Raw genomic sequence first — 27023 nt, forward strand, 5'->3', positions numbered from 1 at the left:
TGTCATTATTGAGTACTATTTAGTTACTTGAATCCTCAGTGATTTGCCAGAAAACCACAGATTTTGTGAGGAACAGACAAATATATGAGGCAAAAATGTGGATATTCTTTGAAAATCTGGACATTTGAGAGGTATAGAAATGGGGCTGGCCTTAGCTGAAATGGCATCCTAGGCCAAGAGCTCAATGGCACCCCCTGCAGCCCACTGTTTGCCATACATACAAATCTCCCAATGTCTGTACTCCCCATCTCCTGGCTCCCCTTGACAACTTCCTGACATAATCCAGATTACATTTTTTCTACTTTTTCAAACCTTTTGTTTTACTCTTCAACTTTTTCCTGCATCCTTTCAGCATACCTTATTTTGGTTAGACAATACTGTAATAACTGTGGAGCAAACTACTGAATTAGGCTGGGAGGTATGAGGGCCACTTGGCCACCATAATAGGTTTTCTAGATGCTGTGAGGTACATTTTAGTGTTTTCTCCCAACTTTTGATCCAGTGATACCTTGAACAAAAATCACAATTAAGGAAATGTCTTCAGTCTTAATCTTCAAGTCTGCTTATCCTGCATCCTTTTAACACACTTTAACCAGATGAGTACAGTGTAATAAGTGTGGAAAAAATCAGTTTAAGATGGGGGGAGTCTGAAAGCCACAAAGCCCCTAGGTACCATATGGATATAGATGCTCTGAGGTGCATTTTTCAGCTATCTCCAACCTTTTGATCGAATGATGGCTTGAACAACATGAGCAAGGAAAGAAATTCCATATTTTTTATTCCAAGGAAGAAATATGTTTTGTCTGACAAAACAGCAGTTCACAATGAACTGAGAAAACAAATGCCTGTGAACATCTGGGAATAGTGGCTGCATCCCTAACCCCTTTCCCCTGTAAAAAATAGTCACAGTCTGTGTATCCCTTCGTGTTAGATTGAGATGAAGGCACAAATAGCCACAGTAATATTTCTAATATCTGCTGTGAAACATATATACAGCATACCTCCTCACCTGTACCCCCAAAAGACAGCCACCTTGTCTATACCACTTTGATGTCAAACTGAGATGAAAGTGAAAGATCAGACGGAACACAGTAACACATTTCAAGCTATTGCTGTCAGGCATATGTAACAACCTGCTTCCTTATCGTTTCCCGAAAAATAATCAGCTATATATGCATATGATGTGTGATTGTGAAGAAAGTAAAAAATAACAGTAACAGTAATGTACTGCAATTTATTGCCACTAAACAGTACACTGCCCAGAGACAAGCCATATTGACCTTCTGTGAAAACCTGTGACATTTGTGAGGAAAGTTGAAGAAATACAGAACACACTGAACACAGCCCCACACAAGCTGTAGCAAGATTACCATCAGTGGTCTGAGTGTAAGGAAAATTATAGTAGTAACAGCTAAACTTTCTCCATCCCCACACAAGCAACAGAGACCTGCTGTGCACACCTCTGAGCAGGCTTGGTTTTAGACTTGATGAGGTTCAAGGTAGAATCCACTATGAAACCTGTGTCAAAATCCACTTAAACAGCCAGCGATTTATTGGCCACCATGTTCTAAGTGTCTAGATGTTCTGTGGTACATTTTATGCTTTATTTTTGAATGATAATGAATTGCTAACCTTTTTTAATGCATCCAAGAACAGGTATGTATAAATACAGTATTATTGTACCTGTCTAAAGATAAAAATCAGTGGTATATTTTGTTACACACACACATTCTGACGTAGCCCCTGCAAGCCAGATCTATTACAGGCTATACTAATTTTTCACACAGGCACACACATACTGACATTGGCCCTGACAAGCCAGGTCGATCAACAAGATAAACAAATTTTCATGTAAGCACACGCATTCCAGCACTGCCCCTGACATGCCAGGTCTATTACAAGATGCACAAGCACACATACACACTGCACACTTACTTATAGGTAAATTGGAGAAAAGCCAATTCATCTTCATTGCATCTTTGGAGTATTTGTTGTAGATGTTTTGGAGCTCACAGATTAACTCACACAGATACAGGAAAGACATGCGGACTCCACATAGAAGAAGCCATAGCCAAGATGTCAGCCTGAGCTATTTGATGTTAGAGGGTAACAGTACTCACTGCTGCCCATGATCAGTTACTTTCACATGCATCTTCCTTTTGCCAGACCACTTGAGAAAGACATTTTTCATGTGCAGTCCTCATGCTTGTGATAGACAGTGAAAGAAATTATGATCAACTTATTAGTCTTAATACACTGCAACCCCCCCAAACAAACAAATACATGCACACACATCATAGAAATACTGGTGCTGCACTGATTTTAGCAAGTAAATTGTTTAACAACATGCCTGGAATGCCAGATCAATGATTACTATTTAACAATGATCAAACAACAGCAGGGTTAATCATTTGTATTCAAAGATGGACTCCAGCCATTTACTGTGTTTACATTGGGTGTCAGATTGTAGGAAAAATTTTAAATAAATAACTAAATCATTAGTGGTCACAGTGCGGTGGTGGTGCTGCGGTAGCGTTGTCGCCTCACAGTAAGACGTTGTCCTGTTCGATTCTCAGCTAAAGCGTCTTCTGGGTGGAGACATGCGTGTATGGGCATACCTTCATTGAAGGTTGTGTGTCAGAGCTGGCAACTCAGTACGTAAAAATCTACTGCCAATCATTAGCGGACCGGAGTTCCGCTGTGGTGACCCATAACCGGGAAAAGCCGAAAGATACAACATTAGTGGTCGCAGTAATAAAGTATTCTGTTTTAATTCACACAAATGTACAGTACTCTTGCAAAGCCAGATCTATAACTGTTTGTACTGATCAAACAAGAACAGCAGTTACTTTCATCCACAGACAGCTCACAGCCCTACCCAGCAGTTTTGGCTACTTTTGTGTGCATGTCAGACATCTGACTGTGATAAAATGATGGCCATATAGTAAACTTCAACTATGTTCCACACAAACAGTAATGACACATTAATGTATTCCAAGATGCTTCACACAAATTGCATTAAGCCTGCAAATCCAGAATGATGAGTAAACGGCAGTTAGTAATTTTTGCCCTCAGACAGCTCCATTTCAGATGCCAGACTGAAATAACAAAATAAAAAAAAAAATGAAATTGCTCTTTGAATGTATTCACAAAGGAGTCAGACACAATGCCAACATATTTGGGAAACAAAGGGCCAAAATTAGGGACAGATTTTAAATATTGAGCTTATATACTTGGAGATTTAGTTGATAGAATAAACAGGTTTGCATAATGTTCAGTTTTGGAAGGATATAAAATCAGAAACTCAAATGTCTATGATTATTTACCAACTTCAGGTCATTATGATTGACCAGGAAACCACAAATTATGTAATGAAGAAATCAAAATATTAGACAATTTGAGGCAAGCAAAGAGACATTGATAGCTCTCAACTTATTTGCTTAAGAATCAGAAATAGGAATAATAGGGAGGGAAAGAAAGGTGCAAAACCAAGGAACATTTTTAAATATTTAACATTTAAAAATAAAGTTAATGAAACAGGCTTTCTATTGCTATGCATTTTGTGAACAGTAAGTAGCATGGAAGTATAAGGTTTCATCAGCATGCATTTTATGAACAATACTTAGTATGAAACTTTAATGTCTGGCATTATTGACTAACTGTATTCCTCAATGAGTTACCAGAAAAAAAAAAATACATTTTTTTTTTTACAAAGGACAGCCTACAGGACACAAATATGAAGCAATATGTAAGATCTGTAAAATCAGAGGATGTACAGAAGAATAGAGATATTCTATTAAATGGAAACCAGCGACTGTAGGCAGATACTCTACTCTATCTGATTGCTTGCCAGGATAAAAAAAAAGAAAGAAAGAAGAGAAAAAGGCTAACCTCATGTTCTTGATGATTGCCACTGTTACTACTCCTACTGACAACTCTTTTGTCTTCACTATTTAATAGGTACAGTCACTCAACTCCTTGTTTTGTGACAGCAAGTAGAGGAAAGGTCCACAATTAATTGACCAGCTACATTGTACCTTTCCAATCAAGTACGGAGCTTTCTACTCCTTGCCATGTGAGGGAAATACTCTTATTAACAGCTCATTGACTTAATTCTCTGCTTTAACTACCAGACAAAAATGATGGGCTTGTCCAATTTATTAAAGTTATCAAATAGCTTTAATAAGTAATCCAAATTACCAAACAACACATGCAGCAGCAAAATTAGTATGCATAAATTAGCAGCTAGGAACATGGTAGGGATAGCAGTTATATGGGGAGGCTCAGAACTGATGTGATCCGAGTACTAGTAAATTGTACTTCATATAGACCTTAAAAACTAATGCACCATTGAAAATACTACAGAATAGAAACCCCTAAACCAACATTTACTGTGCTTTCATTTAATCTGGTTACTGACTAACTCGAATATATTAGAGTGCAGTTTGTTTGGCTGAATGAAGATAACATAGTAACAGCTGTGTATAATAGAATTTGTTTCTATATTTCCTGCATTACACTGGCATGGTTATTCTTTGTCATTTCTGCATGTGTCATATTTCCTATCAATGGGAATGTAACAGGAACAGAAGCCAACTGTCACCGTCTGACTTATTTTTTTTTTACTATATTGATGCATTGTAAATTTTGCTGACCAAATACTATTGAAGCTAATGTGAGAAAACAAGTAATGTGTGTGGATGGGACAAAACAGTAAGAATATTACAATTTGCAAGTTTTCGCAATTATTTTAATAAGTCAACCACTTCTAAAAGTATATCACTCTGTGGTATAGTGCAGTATGTTTGCTGCTGAAATATGTGTAACAAATCATCTATTAGCATAACTCCTGTCAGAGTTGAAATCAGTTTGCTGAAATGGTTGTAAATGGTTGTTAATTTATTCACACTGTGAACTAGATAGGAATGCTGATTGCAGGTGATCATGTTTAGAGACATCCACAAGTAAATTATAGCAGTTAATCAAAAAAAGATTTTTTTGATTTTCTTAGTTTGTTTTTCCATCACTGAGTTTGTAAATTATAGCAGTTAGACAGATAATAGCATAGTGACATGAATAAAGTAAAAAAAAATCATAAAAAAATGCCTGGCATTTGACTAATTGTAGAGTAAAATTAATTTCACTATTTTAATGCACCAAATTGATTTTTCTTAACTTCTCATCATTTTATAATCATAAGTTGACCACCTTACGGGGTTCAAATGATACAAAAAGTAATCCAAAAACACACCGTAAGACAGTGGCACAGGAGTGTAAATGTGAGTAGCTCCACTGTTAAATGTTTCTGAGAATTTCTGTAAAGAGTCAGGAGAAGATTGGCAGTGGACAGAACCACCTTGCAGCAGAGGCTAACTGCAAGTTTTTACACATCTTTGAACATAATGTTTAATCTAGGATAATACTGACTACACAATATTCCCCATTTGTTGTGCTAAGCAGTTCCTGTTTTCAGTTTTGGACAATTACTCAGTTCAGTACCATTACATTTGTAAATTTAATATTTCTATATTTCTAAAGGCACAGCACTTATAATGCTCTCTCTCTCTCTATATATATATATATTAGTTTGCTACCTCCATGGGAAAAAGTTTCATTGGTATTTAACATGGGGGTAGGACGTCTTTCATTGGTACAGTATCTGTGTCAGTTGGCAACAGACAAACTAGATGATTTTGAGGAATGCCTGCCATCTGTCACAAAAATTGTGCACTGGCAATGATTTATTTCTTTTGGGAGATTTCTCCCTTCTTCAAATTAGTTTGACTCTGGAGTTGGTATATATAAGTTCAAGGTTGTGGGTGGCTTGTTCCCTATAAAAAAAAAGACAAAATGGATTTTTTTTGCCTTTTTGAATATCTGGCACTTTTTTTGTCCTTTCGGAATGTCATCTTTAAGGATGTTCTTGTTTCTTAGTAGAACCAAAACTTCCACTGGTATTTCTGGTGCCTCTGCTAGCAAGCATCTGTCCTGATAAAGGGATTATCTGATTGTTTTTTTTTTTTTTTAGCAGACTAATGCTGTCACTGTGAATTTAGGTTTTATTTGACTAACATGCCTCCTTATAGAAGAGTCATCACCAGTGACCGCTGTTTAATGCAAATTTTGAATGACTTGCAATGGCTAAAGGAATCTGTTTGACCTTAACTGCAGTTCCTTACATAGACTTTATTTGTGGGTAAAAGCACCTTAACCGTATGTTTTCAGCCCATTGTTTCCTCTAGATTTTTTTTTTCAAATCTGGAAAAAAAAAAAACATGTCAGATTTAGCCCTCAGTTTTTGCAGCATCATCATTTCTACTAGAGACAGTCCCTTTATCATCTATGGAATAAATCTGTAACTGAATAGATAACCAGTATTTATTTTTGTAGTTCTTTCATTCAAGCCTGAACAGCCCTCTCTGGCAGGCCATTAGATATGGCAGGATATGATAATAGTAATTATCTGACAAATTCCATTTCTTGTTATAAAGTTTGCATATTCCATGCTGGTGAAACAAGGTCCATTATTGTGTTATAGCAGTTCTAAAATATCATGTTTGCTAAAACTTTGCCTCAAAATGTTTTAATGACCACATGAATAGTAACAAAATTTATGATGTGACTCTGCATTGACTTTGAAAGAATATTTCTCAAGACAGGAAAACATTTCTAAAGAATGGGGCAGCATAATTTACTTATAGACTAAAGTATGGCCTATCAGGCCATCCAATAAAGGTACATTTGGCTGTGCTTTACAGTTTGCTTGGCATTCCATTCATCACATATCACTGAAAATACTGGCCCAACAGAATGAAACAGCAATTCACCACAGTGGCTTTGGCATTCATCACGTATATTTATTTCCTTTCCTGTAGCCTGATGGATGCCACTCTACCATATCTATGATCTGGCTGTACTTTTCATAGGTAATTGTAGGTGCTTTGACTCTGCGTGCGTGAGAGTAAAATGCATAAACTGAGGGATTTGTCACTATTAGAGTATGAGGCATAAACTGATGGGTTTGTCACAAATTTTTAGGTATTATGTGTAAAAGTACAGCCTATGCCAAAACATCAGAGAAAAGGAGTGACTCTTTTAGAGTTGAATAAAAAAACTTCAACAGATTATAGAATTTCTTTTTCACCTTTGAAGTGCTTGTTCCCGTTTAATGAAACATGTTCAAAGTATGCCATCCCAGCACAAATCTAATGTATAGAGTATAATAAGGCTGCCAAGTTTGGTAAGAATCTTTTATAATAATTCAGAATCCCAGATATGCCTTCAACTTGGTGATATTTACTAGAGGTAGAGCGTCCACAATGGTTGGTCTTTACCTTAGCTTTTATAAGCTGTAAACCATGTGCAATTATTACTACATGTCCTAAGCAATGTAGTTTTTCGTATAAGACTCAGCCTTGCATCCTTCAGTCTGTTTCATTAGTTCCTCTAAGTTCTTCAGTGTTTCATCTAGTGTAACCCCAGTAACTTGGATATCATCCAGATATATGTTACATTTGACACACCTTTTAACAACCTTTTTGTAGCTCTCTGAACTATAGCAAGCACAGATGAAACTCCAGCAAGTAAATGGTTATACATAAACTTCCCTGCTAAGTATTTATTGTCAGGTGTTTCTTAGACTGAACACCTAAAATTATTGTTTGATAAACAAAGCTTATTATCTTGTTTAGAATACTTCTTAACCTGTGCCATCACTGCAGGAATATCTTTGACTCAAAATGTAGGGTACTGTTTCATAAATGGTGTTAACATTATAATTATACTACGAGTAATACTTCCGTTAGGTTTTGCAGTATGTAAAATTACAACTAACAGCAGAGGTGACTTTAACATTTTTAATTATACAGAGAATGTGTATGATGTGAACTATTGTGATTTATTATGTAAAGGCTCCACATTTGTTCCGTCGTCTTCCGCTAAAATAGGATATGTTATTGTTGATTTCAAAATATTTTTGAGAAAATTAAATTTGAAGTTTCTTTTTCAGATTCACAATAAAGTTTTGGATGATGGCTTGTGTAGGAACATGTTTGTTTAACCTCCCCTTTGCAAGTACCTCTTATATTATTTGAAAAACTGTGTGAGTTCGATTTTAGGATGTTTGTTTGTTGTTCATCTTCGTTCGTTCGTTCAATTGTTAAACCTAAGAGTATGGAACGATAGAATCTGAGCAAAATGGAATATCAATTACTCATGAGTTTAAGTAAAGATAGAAATATAAGGGTAATGAAGCCCGGTAAGGGTGTGGGGGGTGGTGATAATGAACAAGACTGATTATTGTAGCAAAATGAATTTGTTACTGTTTGATGCGGATTTCTGGCAGGAATCTTCACTGAATGAAGTTAACATATCATATGCTTATATTGATTATGTATTAAAAGATATGTGTGACCAGGGTTCAATTAATTATGAGCTCTTTTTGTTTTTGACTAATAAACATCCAACAGTGCCTTGTAATTTTGGAATTCCAAAGATATACACGTGTACTTTGGACCCACCTTTGAGACCGATTGTTAATGCAGGAAAAGCTAAAGTACACCCGCTAGCTAGATATTTAGACTATAAGTTAAAAAAATGTTTAGGTAGCTTTGATCATGTGTGTAGAGATTCATGGAACTTCCTAAACAAACTTAGGTGTTTGCAATTTTCTGAAGACATAATTTTTTTGACTATTGATGTTATGAACTTATTTAATGTTACTCTTCATGATTTGGGAATAGAGTGGTTCCATGATTTTTTATCAACATCCACTGAATTTTGTAATGATAAAACAAATGTTATGACTACGCTTATGGAAGTGATTTTAAAAAATAACTTTGTGTGTTTTGAGGGTCACTATTTCCAACAGAGAAGGGGTGTTGCAATGGGGGCAGCATGTGCCCCCATTTTTTCCAACATCATTATGTTGGAATGGGAAAAGAGATATTTATTTAACATCTTATCCCCACCCCCTGGGCTATGTACATCCATTTTTTGGATGATATTTTTATAGCATGGAATAAATCTGAGGATGATATACCTGGTTTTATTGACTATTTGAATAACACAACTTTTTTGAAATTCACTTACTTGAGTAATAATTATATTATTAATTATTTGGACGTGGATATTACGAAAATGTTGTTAGTAGAAAATATGAAAGTAATATTTACAGGAAGGCCACTTACTCGAATAGCCTTCTACACTATACTAGCTGTCATCCTGCTCAATCAAAATGGGGTCTTGTTAAAGGGCAGTATATTAAATTGGTCCGAATGATTTCTGAGGATCATATTTTTTTGAAAGATGGTAATAAATTGGCAGACATGCTATATGCTAGGGAATACCCAGTCACTTTGGTTCAGAACATATTTAAGGAAGCTAAAAAGAAAACAGACAATGCCATATATCAACCACTTTTAATGCATGAGCAAAATGTGGAGTCTGACAGGGTGGTTACCCCCCAACAAGATTATGCTGGTTTTACTAATTCATTTGCTATCACTTATACTGTAGAATATTTGGATATTATGAATGTTTTGAAAAAGAACTGGAGCATTTTCTCTTATTTTGAAGATGTGCTGGATTTATTAGGCAAACAACCTAGAGTTGTGTTTAGGAAAGGGAACTTTGATAACTAGCTCCAAAAAAACAGGAACCTATAAATGTAGTGTTTGCCCACAATGCAAGTACGCTTGCAAGTACAGTAAATGATACACTTCATGCCAATTGGAGACATGTGAAAACCTCCTTTCATTGTATATGCAATTCTGTGGGCCTAGTGTATATTGCATATATCAGGACTGCCCTTATTTTATGTGGGCAAAACTCAGCAGAAATTCAGAGACCGCATTTACAAACATATTCGTGGCATTGGCCACAAAAAAAATGGAATAATGCTTTATACAAACATATTTCAAATGTTTCCACCCACAACTTTTTATTTTATGAGGCTGATATAATTTATAAAAACCCCAGAGTGGAACACTGGTCTGATTAAATAGAAGCCAAAGTGTTAATATGACAGCTTAGGCTTAATGCTCATATGTACTCTGGGTTGAATGATCAAATATGCATTTCGAGTATTTTAAAACTGAGATTGTATAAGGTGTAGATCTGGTATCTTGTTTTGTGTGTTTGGACTTGATGTTAATGTTTATTGATTAGGCATTGTTTTTATTTGTTATTTAATGTTGTATTTATTTTAAGAAATGTGAATTTTCATTTTAGAAATGTTTAATATGTTTTTATTGAGTAGGGCTGCATCGTGTGAATTAATGAATTTGATATTTGAATGTGTGAATTAATTAATTAGATTCTGATGAAGTTCTGGATAGATTCGGGCAAAAGCACTTAATCTTGAATAAATATTTTTTCCAGTGCTACAGTTTGGTTTTGTTCCGTTTCCAAGTTGGTGTTGGCTAGTTTCTGGTTTTGCTCAGTGTGGTTTTTTTTTTTTTTTTACTGTATGTACCACAGGAGATCGTCCATTTGGAATATATTGCAGGAGTAATTATTCTGTCTTTTAATAATTATTTATTCTCATATCTTAGTACTTACCCATAGATAAGAAAGCAATCTGTATCTGAAATATCTAGGGTTAGCATCTGCAGGAACATGAATTCCAGGTTCTGTTCTTCTTAACATACTTATTTCATAAGCATGTTTACTGTTTCATTTTCAGAGTGTATGTGCTTTACTTCTCAGTTTAATTGAAGTTTTCTGCCAACTTTTCCCTTGCAAGGTATTACCAAAATCTTTAATTGTTATCAAAGGGCATATTTTCTTTTATTCCTTATAAACAGTTTTAATGTCACCACTTCACAAAGTTATTTTATGTTATATTGGATAACTTTTTAATACAAGATCATTTGGTTGCAGAACTGACACTGCTTTCAGTGTAGGTCTCACGGCTTTGTGATAGAATCTACTACTTTCATTCATACCAGAAATAGGTTAACACTGAAGATTCAAGATCTAGACAGTGTGTTAAAGAAAGATTTCTACTCTTCATTGGACACATTTCATCAGAAAGATCACTATATGGACACATTTTATCAATAAGATCACTATATGAACATGTACTAATCTTCATTTCAGCTTTACTTTTCCTGAAAATATTTATTTATCTTATTTCTCCATGTTCTTGGTCAGTTCTGTTATAACCATGCCATTTTTGCTTAAGTTTACACTTGGAATCAATGTATCATTTAGCAAGGCATCAGTAACATGCATTAATTTTGCTGCAATCCATATTCTTTGGTTAATGCTCTATACGTTTCTGTTTTGATTTAGTGGTATATGCCAGTGCAGCTTGTATTAGTTATAGTACTTCTGCATCTGTATTTGCTGATTCCACTGCTAATGCAATAGTTAAGGCATTTTAAGACAAGTTATTGTCTGATGGTAACCTTCTTGGAGTGCATTCATTATTTATTACACAGCAATTCTGTTTGTCAGAATTTGTTGTAATGTGTCTTCTCTTTGATCTAATTTTTTTATCTCGTCTGCCTACTCAGTCTCAGATTCATTATACTTTCTAGTGCGAGACTCCAACTTGTATCAGTGAACTTTTTACTTAGTTTAAGAATAAAATTATTTTTTTAATTAGATTAAAATATGTGGGTCTTTTCACTAAGTTTCTTAGGCATCAGGAGTCGTTTATTGATATTTAGGTTTCTATTCCACAAACACGGAGAAGTATATCTGTTTTTCTGTTTATTTTCTTAATCTTAGTTGTAACAGTTGCAAGAAAAACTGTTCCTATGTTCAAAGTATTCCTTCCATATCTAGATGACCATAGAGACAAATTATCTGTAGTTTTCTCTTTTATTTCATGTTATATTTCCTCTTTTATTTCATGTTATAACTTTGTTGCTGTTAATAAAGATTCAAATATTAAAATGAACATCATAAAGGTAGTGTCTGTACATTTTACTTTTTCTCCCTTGAAAAAGATATCTAATAAAGCAAGTAATAGTAATAATCTTGTATACTTTGTTAAGGGGGAATGATGCTACTAAAATCTTATTAACTAAATATGTAGTGCTTTTAGATGTTCAGTATGAAAAATAAATGCATTGGATTGGAATATTACATACAAGTTTCCACAATGTGTAAAATATGTTCACCTGAGCCAAAAGTATTTTTCAAAGAGTTTGCAGCTGTTTAGACATCAGCTCAAATGGTTACATGTTTTTGGTATGACACAGCATAGGGTGGTATTAAAACAGCCATAAAAGCACTTAATACAGTAAACATAATTATACTAGTGACACAAGACAATCTGGTGAAGAAGATTTAGGACAGATAGGGAGAAAACAAGAGGAAAGAAGGGCATCCAGCAAAGAGGTGGCTGGATTGTGTGAGAGAAGACCTGTGACAGTCAGACATGAATGTCAAGAAGGTAGGAGAGTGACATGGAATAGAGAGAGATGGCAGTAAGTGACACGACACCCTGACCTCATGTAGAAAATGTGAAAAAAGGGGATGATGATGATGAATTACACAAGTAACAGAATTACACTAGTAACATCTAGACTGTCTGCAGAAGCAGCTAAGGCATCTCTAGGTAAAATTACTTTATTATATTCAACACTTTAGGGCAACAACAATATTGCGGATGAACATATGCATATCAAAACAAGCTATGCAATTACTTAAGAAAGTAGTAAAGTTAATTAATGCTGTTTTTCAGATGTGATTGATCAGACCTCCTTGGCCGTAAACTCCAAAACACTACAAGATAACGTGTATACAAGTGGTATAGTATTAGTGCAGTCTTTCATTAATAGTCATTAGCCAGTGAAAATTGGTTAAAGCTGGAATGGTATTACATAGCTTGTGAAAAAGTTACTAAAATTTGGGTGACTTTATAAATGGGTGGTCACCTGTGAAATCATAAAAACTGTACCTTTGAAACTGTAGCATTGTTCTATAGAATCATGAGTATGGAGATGAGTAGAAAAGAAATGGTTACATATAACAAAAGACAAATATGGATTTTTTATGAATAATCTCATCACTTTTAATTAATTCATTTATTCATTTTTCCTTTATTTGTACATTTCTGAACCAGGTGAGTACAATGGTTCATTGATCCTTTGAATGAGCAACCCGAGCCAAATAGGCAAACATACATTAACGGTATATTGTTATAATACATAGGTGCATACAGACAACCAGACATTAACAGTAGGTCGTTACAATATATGGCTGGATTTGTAAACATGAAAGACTCATAATTTTGAACCTTGAATACAGGGCAGATGACATGCATAGTACTTACAGGTTCTATATAAGTTGTTACAAGAATAGCATTGCACATTTTTCAAGATGGCTGCACACTGAGTATCAACCTAATTTCAGCTCTCCCAGTGTGAAAACAGACACTCAGAAAAGACAGACAGTGAATTTGTCATTTCGGGTGAATTTCAGTAACTTGCTAGTAAATGCACCACCTGGATGCCAGCAAAAAGAAATCCAGAGAACATTAAAGAAAATCAGTCACAAAAAGTGATAAGAAAACACTGTCTGGGAAGAATCCTGCAGTTCAAGCTCTAGCTTTGGCGCAAGACATGACTTCCAGTAATGTAGAGGAAAAAGTAAGTCAAATGTGCTCAGAAATTATTAAAATAAATGGAACACTGAAGGAGTATATCAACTCAACAAAAGGATGGAAAAAATGGAAGAAGCTTTGAACAGATATTCAGAAGAGCTAATAAAACTACAAAATGTCAGAGGATGAAATGAAGAAAAGGCTGGCTAAGTATGAGAAAACTGCTCAAGAATAGATGCTTCAAAAATGGTAGAATGAGGGCAGAGCACATAGGGGAAACCTGCAGTTTTCTACTGTACCAAAGAAACTGGAAGGAACAGACTATATTAATTTTATGAAAGCACAAATAAGCAACTGGACTGGTATTCCACAGCAGGAATGGCTAATTGAAAGGGCATATTGTGTGCATGTGCTACAAACCTGACCATGAGAAAGCAGACTAGACTTTTAATAGTAAAGATGCAGTCCTACCAGCAAAAAGAGTAGATTCTGATAAAACTGTGGCAGGAGGACAAAGTACTAAAAGTGGGAGACAGCAGAGTATTTGTGGAAAATGGGCACTCTCTTTACAGCAGGCAGAAGAGGAGTAAATTTATTCCAGTAATCAGGGAATTTTGAGAAGCAGGTGTGAGATTCAAGCTGCTGTATCTAGCTATTTTCAGAACATTTTTTTCCTGGACGGTCAAAATAATTTTTGATGCAGAACATGCTAAGGAGGAAATACAAAAGTTTGTCCAGCAAAATGTGCACCATCAAACAGAAGGGGACTCTGTTTCTTATTCTTTTGATTATAAAGCCCATAGGGAGATTATGCCAGTGAAACCTTTTGCAATGTTCCAAAGGAAAATGCTTGAGAGACAGACAAAAGCATAAGAGTTGACTAGAAGAACCAGCAGTATGTTGGAAATGATGCAGTGACTGAATTTGAGAGATGTGATCAACAGGAAGAAAATCAACAACTCAGAAATCAATGAATAAATGTAGGATTACAAAGCTTTAATTAACATTTGTGAAGTGTGACAGAACAAGACAACCTGGAAATATTGGACTGTTTTGACTTTGTTAAATTTGTAGGGGACACCAAAGCATGCTGTACTTCATGTCATTAATATTTGGAAGAACATTTAGGTGAGGAGAAGAGGAAAGAAAGAGTTAGCTGAAAGTAAAATAAAATTTTATTCTTAGTATTTTTAAAATTCATATATACTGCTTGCTGCAAATTGAAGCTTCTTTGGTTATTTTTGTGTGTAACAGGGATACTAAAATAAACAGGTTCCCCTATTTTTCCTTTTTCTTTCTTTCTTTTTTCTTGTTCAGTTTTAAGATATATGAGCACTGCAATGTAAAAAGATAAGAAAGTGTGGACAAAAGAGCATGATATAAGAAAAAAAATATGCCTTTTCTTACTTTTGTATAGGGAATGACTGGATTAAGATCCTTGTCTTGATTCAATAACAAGTTTTAAAAGTTTCCCTCTAGCACACACATCATCACAGCACAATATATATAGAGGCAGGCAACTGTGTACCTGGTTCTCCTGTTTTTGTTGAGACAATCTGATAAGGGGGCAATAAAAACGGAGCACTTGTTTCTTTCAGTGGCTAGGAGATAATGTTTTCTGAAAGCATTCAAGTTGTTTCTACAGTTGGGAGAGAAATAAAGATAAGACAAAAACAGACAGTACTTGGTAGAAGTAGAATCACAGGCTGTATCATGCATCTTAGTGTGAATAACCTTCATCATAGGTTAATTCAAGCCTGTGAGTGTGGCTGTCAATATGGGGCAATTGCTCCTATTACAAGAATTAAACTTCATTATATGAAAATGTATATAGTTTTGTATGTTAGTTTTAAGTTAATTGGTTTTGGGGGTGTTCTGGAGGTACTTTTTTGAGGGTTTTCATTAAACCGAAAAGTTTTATAAGATGTGACAACATAGGTTCAAACGAATATGACAGTAAACAACTGTACAAAAGATCAATCTGTTAAACATTAGCATTTGCATGTAACACAAAAGCTGAAACTAGATATTTAAAAAAGTGTTATATATAACAGGTAGGGATAAAAATGTATCATAACAAAGCTTTCCTTATCTTTAAATGTGACTGGTCTCATAGATATATACAAAAAAAGAAAGAGTAGTGAACTGTATTAAAAAATGCAGAGTACAACTATCTGCGGTATAGGAAACACATTTGGAGAGGATCTGATCATGTGAATTTGTTAAATAAAGCTTTTCATGATGGTTATTCAGCAGAACACCTGGGGCAAAGGAAAAGAGGAGTACTTATATTAACTGTGAGAGGAGCTGCAATAGTGATAAAAGAGGAAAAAAGATAATAATGGTAGATTTGTATTACTAAGGGGCTACTGACAAGGGAAGAAGGTTATACTGGCATGTATTTATATTCTACCTAAAACTGCTTCAGTGGAGCTTAAAAAAATTGTGGGAGAAATATTCAGCTTTCAGCAGGGAATATTGTTTATAGGTGGCCCTGGAATTTGATTTGCAACAGCGAACATGTATCTGGGGGCCTATTAGGGAAAATATAATGAAAGAGGGTATTTTTTTGAAAATATTTATGAAAATATTTAGTATTTGAAGATGGGAATTCAGTAGTTGGAACTTGGATAGAATTTACAAAAACTGGGCTAGGCCAGACAGAAATTATATTTCATAGGAACATGTGCATTTAATTCATATGCATCCAATAACTATTTCAAATCATGCGCCAATAATAACTAAAATAAAAATGCAGGGTAATGAAATAAAAATGAGACACTGGCACTTCCCACCTTTCTATTAAGAATAGAGGAATTTAAGGAGTGGGTAGTGAAAATTATTTGGGAGTTATTAGATAAGATAAATTTCTTCTGAAAATACAGCTAGGGATTGGGATAAAAAGGGATATGGTTAAGAAGGAACAATATTTATTTAGAGATACTGAAAAAGGTTAAAGTATTGCAGAATAGGGGGAATTTCACAGAACAAGAAGAGGCACAAATGCAGAGTGTTAAAGAGAAGATAAGGGACTACCTGGGTAATATGCTTGAGTTTAGAATGATTGCTGTTAAGCAGCTATTTTTGATAATAACTCCAGTGCACAAAAACTTTTTAGCAGAAAGGCTCAGGCAACAGAAAGTAGATAGGATTATTGCCAAGCTTAGGGACCTACAACAAGGAAACTGACCAGTGATCCTGTAGAGATACTAGAAATATTTCAGAAATTTTATGAAAATCTATATAAAGCAGGGAAATGTGGAAATCAAGAAAAAGTAAAAATGGAAATATTCATGTAAGAATTAAATATGCCAAGGTTAGAGGTAGATGGGGCTCAGTGACTAACAGTTCAGACAGGAGGAGGTGAGATAAAAATGTTGATGTATAACCAATGTACAGGAAAGTCTGCAGGAGTAGATGGTATTCCTGTGGAAGTTTGGAAGTTAGGAGGGAAGAAAGTGATAAAGATTTGGAAGGTCTTGTTTAACACTTTTAAAAGGAGGAGAAGTACCAACATCCTGGAAGAAAGGCGTGATGGTTGTAATACCGAAAGGTGGTAAAGACCTATCAGACCCAGCTTCATATAAGTCTATTTTGATTCTAAACCATGATTATAAAGTGTTTATGTCTATAATGTCTAAAAGAATGGCAAAGGTGATGCCAAAATTGATAGCTATGGATCAGTGTGGTTTGGTGGAAGGGAGGCAAAGATTTGACAATATTAATTTTATTTTATTTATTTATTTACGATTTGTTAACTGGGAAAGTCTGAATTGCAATGAGCCAATTTTCAGCAGAGGCCTGGGGAGAAACACTCCAGGCGCATGTCTTTGTAATATGGGAGGCAACCGGAGCACCCGGAGGAAACCCACACAAATGCAGGGAGGACATGCAGACTCTGCACAGAAGGCACCCCAGCCACGAATCAAACCAGAGAACCTGTTGCTGTGAGGCAACATTGCTACCGCTGCACCACTGCACCATCCATATAGAAGAATGATGATTCAGAGGGCAGCGCAATGTAAGAAAATACCACTGTTGTTGGCGGGTCTTGATGCAGAGAAAGCATCTGACATAGTAAGTTTGGGTTTTATGAGTAGGGCAATGGAAGAATTTGTATTCCCTGATAAAATTATAAGGTTGATTAGGAGAATATATGAGGGAGCAAAGGTGAAAAGTAAAGTGAAGGGGGTTCCTCTCTGACAAGTTTTATTTGAGCAGAGGAACTGGCCAGAGATGTCCTCTTTCCCCTTCTTTATTTGTGTTATATTTAGAACCTTTGGCAAAGAAAATAAGGGACTAAGAAATTTAAGTATATAATTGGTATGGCAGTCAAGAAAAGTTGGCTTTATTTGCAGATGATATTATTTAGTACCTGGTGTAACTAGAAAAGGACATTTTAGTGTTGTAAAACATTCTGAGACACTTTTGTGTTTTTTTTTTTTTCAGGATACATGATTAATGATAAAACAAAGGCTGTTGCTATAAACTTTGTACCCACCCTTGAACTGGTTCAGCAATATGCATATTTATGGGGACATGGTAAAAATGAAGTATTTAGGAGTATGGATTAAAAAGGATTCTGATGTGGCAGCCCAGGATATGTGGGAAAAACTAAACAAAAGATTATAAAAATACCTGAGAAACTGGAAGCTTTTGTCTATGGATATGGCTAGCAAGATGCAAGCAGTACACATGTTTTTAATCCCTTTAGTTTTATACATAGGTCAGCATATTTCTAGCAACCAGAACAGAGAGAAATTAATTAGTAAATTAGTAAAAGATTTTATTTTTTTTTTTTTTGGAGAGGAGAAGAAGAAAGTTGATGATCCCCAATAGAACAAGGGGATAGGATTACCTGATTAGATATTTTATTTTTAGGAGCTACACATTTAAGGCTCTTATATATAACTCAGTCAGAAAGCTTCAATTCAAGTGAGTGGATGATGATGATGATGACACAGGTAATTAGATAGAAAGAAGAGAAAAGAATGTGAGTTTGGATGCAGATACTTAAGTAGAATAACAACATATAGAGAATTATATATAGTAGTAGAGTAAGTACTAAGACATAAAAAAACACAGGAACAGGAATGAAGCAAGAAGATCTCTGCTGCATGCCTTACATTAAGTACTGTGTCCTCTAGATTTTTATTTATAGGTATTTCTGAGCAATTTGTGTGGTGTGTGTGTGTGTGTGTGTGTGTGTGTGTGTGTGTGTGTGTGTGTGTGTGTGTGTGTGTGTGGTGGTGTTGTTGTTGTGCACACATGTAGTAATATTATCCTGCTATTAGTAGTTTGCTGAGCTAATTTTGTCCTGCACCATTTTGCCTACTTCAGGTAAATAAAAAAAAAAACAAATAAAAAAAGAAAAGTCAAAAAAAAAATCAAAAACAAACTCCTAAAAAAAAAAAAAAAACTCCCTATCCTTCTGCCTCCCAGAGAATGTGAGAAGAACCCGGTAACTGGAGAAGACACTGAGACATGGTGTAGAGAACACAGAACACACTGACAGTGCACCATGATGCCTCCTCCAACACTTAAACCAGGTACTACACAAAAAATAAAATAAAGGTAAAGGTTGTTCAATTTACAAAAAAATACAAAGCACTTTGCACTTTCAACATAAGCAAAAAGCACTTCAAAATCCAAATTCAAATCACCATAGGCAAAAATCATATCACCTCCTCCTTGCATGCATTTCATAGCCTTAAACTGGGTCATACCACTCATATTCATTCTATTTAAACTTATTGGAAGCACTCACCATCCAACCCACCACCATATTCATGGGCAATTTTAATTACCCCACTATTAACTGATTGTCCAAACACCCAATGAAGTATCTAACCATCACCCTGGATTCATTTTAGATGGATTCCTCTATATACCAGTCCCACTACCAACCTTAAGTGTAGTAATGGGAGAGTGATGCACAACCTAGTGGTATCAATCTTCTTTGAAGTGTAGTGTGCATGGAATATTCTAAATAAAAAAGAAAAATAACAAAAAAAATAAAAAAATAGGAACAAAATAACCTAAAATATTCAGGAAATATTCCCCAGGCTTTAACCCTTCAATAAAACTACTTAACCCCAAAGATCAACTGCATCCAAAACACTATGAAAACAGCTCCCAAAAAACCATATACCCAAAAAACCCCACTCTCAAAAAAATACATAGCAGCACCAAAGAAAGAACTTAGGAGAACAAGCCAGAAACAACTAAGTCAAATACAAAAATAACAAACACATGAAAAAATAGCAAAAAATTGGATAACAAAATACATAGGATAGAAGGACAACAAAGAAAATAGGCGATAAAACCTCCCCAAGACAAATTCTCTAAACAACAAGATCAACCTTAAAAAAGACACATAAAGACAAGGCTACCACAAGTCTATTGCAAGTAAGATTAACAAGGAGAAGAAGGAATGTTCAGAACCCTCAACCAAATACACAATTGTGTTTAGCCCCAAAGCTGTTAGCAAACCTAACTGCATACAACTCCATATAAAAACAACCCTTTCTCCTCTTAAGCAAATCTTTATTCCCCTACACTTCTCCCTTCTCCTTTATATATAATCAGAATCAACCTTCTAATATATATCAATGAACCATCACTATGGAGCTCAGACTAAACACCATTAACTACATAGCAGTACGGCAGAATGGATACTACATAAATAGAACACAGCAACAAAAAACCTTCTCTTCAAGTATTTGCATACCTGTCACCCTGGAACAGGAGAAATTCAGAAACCAGACAATGTAAATCATTTAAAGAGAGACATTAATCTCATCTGAACTGCATTATCACTAGTCACAGACAAAAAACATAAAACTGATAATGACAAAAAAAATGATCATTATTATCAAAAAAGTTCATGCCAACAAAACATGAAGTGATCAAAAATGGAAACAAGCCAACAAAACATAAACTACAAAACATTAAGAAAAACTTCTAACGTTGTTAAATAGGTTTAAAACTTCATTTTTTAATTCATCAGAACAAATTTCTATTGATTAAGTTGTTTAAATACAAATACAATGATTTGTTTTGTTTAAATTTAAAAAAAAATGAATCATTCATTAAATTATGAAACCATTTATTCAATAATGAAGATGTGCACGCTAAAAAAATGGAAAAAACATATATATATATATATATATATATAAAAACATAAATAAATAAAATCATTAAGACTAAATAAAATAAAATATATATATATATATATATATATATATATATATATATATATATATATATATATATATTATAAAAACTATATAACATAATTAATACAATACAATATATCATTTAAAAGACATTGACACATCTGAATAATATTTCAAAAAAAATGTGGTCTTTATTAAAAAAAAACACTCCATTGCATGTTTGGCTAAAGCGTTGTTAACATCCTTGTTTTTAATGGCCAAACGCTGTTCATAAATTCTTTTATACATTGCTCTAATGGTCTTCCCTACATAAAAATTATGGCAAGTGGAACAAGTACTAAGATAAACTATTCCACAGCTCTTACAATTAAATCTAGATTTACTGGTAACCATTCTTTGAATGTGAGGAAAAAACACATTTTTAGAAGAATCTATGAACCTGTACTGTTTGCAATCATGACAAGGGTAGGTGCCCACAGGCCCCTTAACCCTCATCTGTTCATTTATCTCCAAAATAGACTTAACACTAACTACTTTTTTGTAAACAAAATTAGGATGATCACCTATAACCCTAACCAAGTCACTGTTGCCTAAAATTACCTTCCAGTTGTTCACAGTAGCCTGTTTAACCTTGTAAGAGTCCAAGCTAATAGGGACAGGAAAGACACAGTCCATCTTCTTATCAATGTCATTATTTTTAAGAGTGAACTCACTGATTAAGATAGGTAGAAATGTATCCATTCTGACCAAGAGAATTTCTTCAAAAATGCTCTTTCACTTATCATATGGGTACCCCCTCTGGACAAGCATACAAATCAGTTTATTTGCTTCACTTATAAATTTCTCCTCTTCAGAAATGATCCTGCTGAGTCGTATTATTTGCCCACAGATCAAGTTCAACTTCATGAACCTTGGATGTCCACTCTCAAAGTGGAGAAAATTATTGGTGTAAGTCTTTTTCCTATACACCATACTAGTAATTTTTTTCTTATTGATGTTCATTGTGATGCCCAAATCCAGAAAGCGCACAGTTGTGCCTACTTCACTCATCACAAAATTAAGACTGAGTGCATGTTTGTTAATGTCTTCCAAAAACAAAACTAATTCATCAGCAGTACCATTCCAAATGAACATCAAATCATCAATAAATCTCTTGTATAAAGAGGCAGATTTGAATCTTTCTAACTTGGGCAGAAAAGACAACTCCCAGCAACTTAATAATAAATTAGCGAAAGCGGGTGCCACCTTCGCACCCATGGCTACCCCACAAGTTTGACGGCAAATCTTGCCATAAAATAAAAAGAAATTGTTCCTTAAGACCATGTCTAATAATAAACAGATGGACTGGACCATAACATCACCATCAGTTGTATATTCTGTCAAAAAAATTTTAACAGCTTCTACTCCTATTTTTTGGTCTATTGAAGTGTTCAGAGATACCACATCATCTGTTACTAACAAAGTTTCTGTATCTTTGAATGTATATTGTTTCAGTAAATCCAAAAACTGCCAAGAATCCTTTAAAAATATGGAGTCTTGACCACTAAAGGATTTAATAAATAATCCAAATAATAGGAGATGGTGACAGTTTTACTTTTCTTTGCAGAAACAATAGGTCTAAAAGGTGGATGACTGGAATTCGTATGAATTTGTGGGATTCCAAACAGCAATCCCAACACCGGTTTATCAATGTAAGGAAACTCATAAGTGGCTAGATTAATATACCTTTCATTTAATAACTCTAACAACTGCGGATCTATGTTCAAAATTATTTTCCTAACCAAATCCTTACTCACCAGCTGATAGTTCTTTTTGTTACTTAAAAGTTCATAAATGCATGATTGGTAGTCTGTTGCCTTCATAATGACCAATCCATTCCCTTTATCGGCTTTCATGAAATGGTACTGCTTACTTTTTCTTAAAGCAACTAAACTTTCCATTTTTCTTCTATCCCAATAAGTTGTTTTTGCTGTATTCCTATAATGACTATCTTTTCTAGTAATATTATGATCGTTACATATATCCGTGAAATCTCTTTCACAAAGTTCATTAAATACATTTAATGTAGGTATCAATTTTGGATTGATCTTACTGGGTTTCTTACAACCTCCTTTATCCATATGTTCAAACCCTTCAAATGCATAACTCAAATGTAATTTCCTAACATATAACTTTAAATCTTGTATGGTGTCAATTAATGGTGCCTTTACTGGGAGAACAAAGGCAAAACCTTTTTCTAACACTTTACATTGAGTTTCATTAAGTACTAAATCACTTAGATTGTAAATACTTTCTTTCTGTTTCCCGCATTCTCCTTCCCTTTCCCCTTCCCTACACTGTTGTTCGTTTCTACTGATTTCAAGGAAAAATAATTACTGGGAACGTGGGGTCTGTTATTGTCAGTACTAGTGCCTTCACCTGCATCACTAATACTACTAACATCAGTGGTTTCCACTGTATTTTGGTTATTACTGTAATTTTCTTTGTTATTGTCAATCACTGGCTTCTGTTCAACATTTCCATTAGATGCTGCCTTCTTGGTGTTCAATAACAAGGCCTTGTTATTAGCATAAGCCAAGGGATCCTTTGCTAACTTGTTACGTTTGCTATTTGTTAAACTAGCTGTATGTCTTTGTATTTTAGGTTCATTGCTGTCATACAAAGATTTGTGAGAACAAAAGTTAGCATCATTCAATATGGAATTGTTAAGAATTTTAATCTCTGACTTAAGGGATTCAACCTGGTTTTGGTTATGTTTAATTAACAATTTCAGTGCTTCTATACCAGCATTATTGTATACATTGGCCAAATCCTTGGAAGTGATCAATAATGACATAAAACCTCCAGTTTGGTTCCATCAAGAGCAGGTCTTGCCTACTCAACCTGATGGACTTCTTTGGGAAGATCACCAAAGCAATGGATGCTGGCATAATAGTCCACACTGCCTACCGTGACCTGGCCAAGGCATTTAACCCAATACCCTACTTGGGCATTACTGACAAACTCAGTAGGTTAGTTATAAACCCTTATGTCACCATAAGTAACATATCCTGTGCTTACAGACAGGACCCAGGAAGTTAGAAATGATAAGTCCACCTCTACAAAGAGGCCAATCACAAGTGGAGTTCCAGAGAGATCAGTCCTGGGACTGCTCCTTTTTGGCATTTACTTCTCTGAAGTCAATAGACTATATTTGCAAATTAGGAGCAGTCATAGTATTTTCACTGGCACAAATGTTCTCCAGGAAGGGCTGATTCAGACAAATAACTGGTGTCAGAGCCATGGACTAAAACTAAATGCCAAGAAATGCATAACAGTATCCTTCAGGAAGTCATCCACCCCTGGTAACTGTCATATTGACAACACCCCCCCTAAAAGCTGACCCAGTAGTCAGAGACTTGGGGACACACATAGACAGTAATCTAGCCTTTGACCATCATGTGTCTACAGTAGTGAGGAAATCATTCTATGTTGTGCAAATTATAAACAAAAGTATGGCATCTAGGTCCAAGGAAGTCATTGTTCCAATGTAATCAGCATTCGTCAGACCAGTCACTGAGTACAGTGTCCCCTTTGTTATGTACCTAACCAGGAATATCCAACAACTGAAACATCTACAGAGGTTCCTCACTAAAAGAATACAGGGCATAAGTAACATGTCCTATGCAGATCATCTCAAAGCCTTATCCTTGTATTCTGTCTCCTACAGGCTGTTGAGGGGAGATCTATGCATGGCATACAAGGCATTGTCAGACCCTACCCTGATGGACCTCATGCATATCCACAAAACAAACAACACCAGAATTACCCAGTCTAAAGACTTAAACCTTGCCTGTGATATAAATAGGACCTGCTGGAAAGACAGGTATGTATTCCAGAGATTACTCCTTCTCTGGAACAGGCTCACCATCCATGTGAAACAGAGTTTCTCCCTAACCCAGTTCAAGTGTAACTAGGACAATTGGATGGGGAACAGGAAATTCATCCCTGGTTTGACACCTGTGTCTCTAATGGACACAGGCAGTTTGTAAATAGTTTATCTCCCAGGCCCCTGCTTGTAAATGTTTCATCTTCCTAGTCCCTACTTACACTTATCAAGGATACCAGAACTTGTCAGAGATTTGGAATGCATGGCTAAGCTTAAAAAGGTCCTTGTGGTTGTTAGTCTAGTTAACATTTATGAGCCTATGAACCTGTTCTACCGATAGGGTTGACTGCAATTAAGGGTACAGAGTATAGCCAAGAGGGGGATGGGATTTGCTGGAGGAAGCTGGCAAAGGAACCAATGTATTAGGAACAAATAATTAGAAAAGGAAAGGTAATAGAATGAGAAGAGGCCAAGAAGACATTTGGATTGCAGGCTACTAATTTTCTTCCCTACCAAGGATTGATAGAGCATAGGCAAAGAGAAAGGAATAGGGGATCATAAGTGAAAGACCAACACTTGTTTTTCTATTAGAATCTAGAACAGAAGCTGCTGTTAAAAAAGGAATAATTAGTAGAGCATATAAATATTGCATGGTAACTATAGGAATCAATCAGAAAAGTTCAGAAAAAATTGGGAGAGGAGATTAGATATGTAACTCAAAAAGAAACAAAGGGAGTATGGCTCCCAAATATGCAACCAAATGTGGAAGATTTAGGATTTTTGCTTGGAAGTGTTGCATAGATACTGTTATATCCCAGGCAGACTCTAGAGAATCTTTCCTGAGGTAGATGGCAAATATTGGAGGTTCATTGGGAAGAAAGCAGTAACTGGGAACATATATTTTGAGAGTGTAATGAGTTGGCAGACTTTACAAATTCCCTACAGAGTACTCTTGTCAGGTGTACTGGGTGAGCAAATGGCTGTAACTAAGGAAATGATTGTTCTGAGCTGTGATACAGGATCTGAATTGCCTAGACATAGTACTGCCTTATTAAGTTTAATTCTGGTGGCTGCCAAAAAAGCAATTACTAGAAAATGGAAATCTAAATCAATTATACTTGAAGTAGTAAATACTGCAACAGAGATAAAAAAAACGGACGTGTGATCTATAAGTAAATTACATAGAAAAAAATCGAAATTGTGGGAACAGTATGTGCAGAAAAATGGTTTAGAAGAGGAATAAAGTTGAAGAGAAGGCAGAAACTGAACAATGTATGTAATCTTGCTTAGAATATAAGTTATATAACAGTGTTTGTGATGTATGTTTGTAAATGTGAACTTGTTAATATGGTTTGATTACTTTCATATAAATGTAAGTTTGCCTAAGTCACAAGTGATAATTCAATAAAGGTGTTTAAAAAACTAAAAGCACCATATGCAACATACAGCTTCTCCATGGAGAAAATATCTAAAAGCTTTTAAATCTGTCTGTGATTTACAGGAACACTTTGTTTCTCCCTGATGTTTGAAAGCTTTGAAAGTCAATAAAACACTTAGTAATCCTACACCTTTTTCTGTAGTTGGTAGTATATGGGACATAAAAAGCTCCAGGCACTACAAGACGTTATGAGTAGGTCTCACTGATCATAACCCTTATTGTGTGTTCTCATCATGGATACCAAGATTTACCTCTTAGGCTTTGCTCTAGTGGTAAATTTCTTGGCATCTGTATCTTGAATGCATAATTTAATTATGATCAAAGACCTGAGAGCAATCGTGTGTGTTAAATTCTTTTCTGATGTCAGTGATGTAATTAACAAGCCTGTCTTTTTAAAGGTTTTGGAGTGTATTCATAACACTTCATGCGTATGCACTCTTAATAGATTTTTTCACAATTTGCCCATTCTTTTGCTTGCCATGTCATTTGCACGTCCTTGTTTCATTTTGTAGGCACTTTAAGTGAGCATTAAGAATATATGTTTATTTACTTAAGTTGGTATCTGCTAGACATTCCCAGCAAAGTCTCAGAAGGCTGTAGTTGGGATTTAGGCTTACTGTTAAAGGAAGCATTAACATGGCCGTTTCCCCCTGTCACAGTATGCATTTCCAGTTTTTAGACTGCCTTACCACAGAGGTTTTCCTCAAGCAAGGACCACGCCATGAAGGGCTGTCTTACTGGTATTGCCGCATTTCAATGCAGCAATCCAGGGGAGCAGCTACTGCTAATTAGCCATATGCTGCCCCCCAATACTAGCTGCCAGCCACTTCATACAATTGATCAGCAGTGTAAAAACTTCACTGCTGGATGAAAAAATGAATGTTGTCAAAAGATGGAAGTTACCCATTCAGCCCTATAGAAGCAATCACAGTGCGGATAAGTTCAGCAAAGCTGTGGAGTTGGGGGGAGTGTTAGTATATT

General features: G+C 35.2%; 1 protein-coding gene across 1 annotated transcript in view; it reads left to right on the forward strand.

Moving 5' to 3' along the window:
• Positions 1-27023, forward strand: part of LOC122815565 (protein mono-ADP-ribosyltransferase PARP12-like) — an 882722-nt gene that overhangs the window by 41608 nt on the left and 814091 nt on the right. The gene's annotated exons all lie outside the window — the stretch shown is intronic.

Source organism: Protopterus annectens, chromosome 11.part0 (genome assembly GCF_019279795.1).
Source record: "Protopterus annectens isolate FY-2018-M chromosome 11.part0, PAN1.0, whole genome shotgun sequence".
Lineage (NCBI taxonomy): Eukaryota > Metazoa > Chordata > Ceratodontiformes > Protopteridae > Protopterus > Protopterus annectens.